At 27.2% G+C, this 2,125-nt stretch overlaps 1 protein-coding gene across 6 annotated transcripts in view; it reads right to left on the bottom strand.

Annotated features, from left to right (window-relative positions):
• Positions 1-1,651: 1,651 nt before the first annotated feature.
• LOC101494646 (uncharacterized) overlaps positions 1,652-2,125 on the bottom strand; it is an 11,950-nt gene continuing 11,476 nt past the window's right edge. For 3 of the 6 annotated variants that reach the window (XM_073364424.1, XM_073364427.1, XM_073364428.1), the window contains exon 14: positions 1,652-2,020. The gene's annotated coding sequence lies outside the window, so the exon portion shown is untranslated. The remainder of the gene's footprint in view (positions 2,021-2,125) is intronic. The other 3 variants (XM_073364423.1, XM_073364426.1, XM_004511428.4) reach the window with 1 other exon arrangement.

The raw sequence follows: 2,125 nt of genomic DNA, 5'->3' as shown, positions 1-2,125 counted from the left end.
TTCATCTCCAATTTTTATATTATTTTTTAATCTTTTGATCTACTATTTATATAAGAATAAAAACTACTCTATAAAAACTATATATGTTCTTTCTTCAAATTTTTATATGTCTAGTTTACAAAGTTAAAATTATCAATAGACATGTATGGCAATGCAAATTGACGCCATAAAATAATGCCCTCTAAAGTTATATCGCATGATTTGATAACTGTAGTTTTTATTTATGAAAAAGAAAATTCATTAAGCAACTAAATATGATGTAATAGAAAATATGATATAAAGAGAACATTCTTCAATCCAAATAGTCTCACATGAAATTAAATTATAACGTGTTTTACTAAGTTGTGAACAGAGATATTAACAATAGTTACTAAAAATAAATTGATTAAGAAGATGTCGAAAATCATTGACGACTAAACCAAAGTAGGAGTTATCAACAGAAAGACCATGTATTCTTCAAATGACATTGAGAGAGTCACTTTCTGCAACAATGGGTCGAAAACTCGAGTCATAACGCATCTCCAAAACTTCAACTATATCTAAGCTCTAAAAGAGCATCAAAGTTCCAAATAGCAGCCGTGAAAACCGATGTGGTAACTCAGTTCAATGTTAATTCAATGAATTATAGCCATCAACTTTTTTTGTTAGATATAAATTAATTATCAAATATAAGTCTCATTTGAAAAAATTCTATTTTCAAATATAACTCTCTATTATTAAATATAAGTCTCATTTGAAAGAATCTAATTCCAAATATAACCCATTTTCAAATACTTCAAAATTATTTTTAAAAATATATTTGATAGATTCATTCCTTTTGGTGTTATTACTCAACAAAAACTTAATTAAAGGGAAATTTAATTTATTGTATAATTTTTTTTAATTTGTGAAATAAAACTTATATTTAGGAATGACAGAAAAATTAAAATTATTATTTTGATCAGTATATAATTTTGCTGATTTTTTATGCAAAAAATGTTCTTTATAATTTTTTTTGTTTCATGTAAATTTAATTTATATCCTTATTTATAATTTTTAAGGAAAAATTACATGCAATAACATCATTATAAGCCCATATATCCTAACTATGTTGACAACTAGGCCCTTTCCAATCCTATGCAGTAGCTGAATATTTATTAGAAAAACAAATGAAATTATGAAAACCAAAGCTTGGGAAACATGACCCTAACCGCGAGTAATCATATAAATCTATAAAAGGAAAACTGAACCTATTGTGGAAGAATTTCTTCTAAAGAGAGATAGATGGTCATGAAGCCTTGTCTCTACATACTTGATTTTATTAAAGGATATAAATCATACCCACTTTTACTATAAAGTCGCAGCTTATTTTTGTAAAGGCATTAAAATACTCACGATAGAACAGTAAATAGTTGATTTTTTTTTTACTATGATCAAGTAATTAAAATATGTTGTTCAGCTGAGAGGACATTAAGCCATTGATGAGAAATTCTAACGTACTGCTGACTATTAATTTTAATGGCTAAGGTTTTATTTTTGAAAATTTTAATACTATTTTAAATTAAACTTACAACTATACACTCCATGTTAATATATACTTATTAGAGTGAGTTTTATTTTAATAAGAACTTCCAGCCAATTTAATTGTATGTAATTTGGCTAAGCGAAGATATATAACCACTAACATTCCATCTTTGATGAAAACCAGTTAATTCCAACTACAACCATTCAAGAAAGAGGAATGCTAATAGTACTTTTCTTCACACTCTAGGAAGATATCTTTTTAATCTACAAGACAATTAAATTAATTTTTTATAAAAAATATACCAATCATAAAGAGTATGAAGACCGACCAGAAAGAAACACGTTTCTACCCATTTTCTTCAAAAAATTATTGCACGGAAGACTTCTCAAGGTGCAGATAGAAACCAATACAACCGAAGAAGTTACAAAAGCTGAGACTGATTTCACCTGCATCAATCTTATTAGAAAGATTGACTGTACAACTAGTAATTGATGTTGCCTGCACACTGAACAACTCCTAAGGGTTAGGTTAGATTCATGATGTCAAAATACTTGACACTTTGCCTGTATACTAAACAATTCGGGTATACTACTATTTGGGACTTGAGTTTTAAAGGGAAAG

Source organism: Cicer arietinum, chromosome 8 (genome assembly GCF_000331145.2).
Source record: "Cicer arietinum cultivar CDC Frontier isolate Library 1 chromosome 8, Cicar.CDCFrontier_v2.0, whole genome shotgun sequence".
NCBI lineage: Eukaryota > Viridiplantae > Streptophyta > Magnoliopsida > Fabales > Fabaceae > Cicer > Cicer arietinum.
Note: the sequence above shows the minus strand (reverse complement) of the source record. Positions and strands in the feature narration are given on the sequence as shown.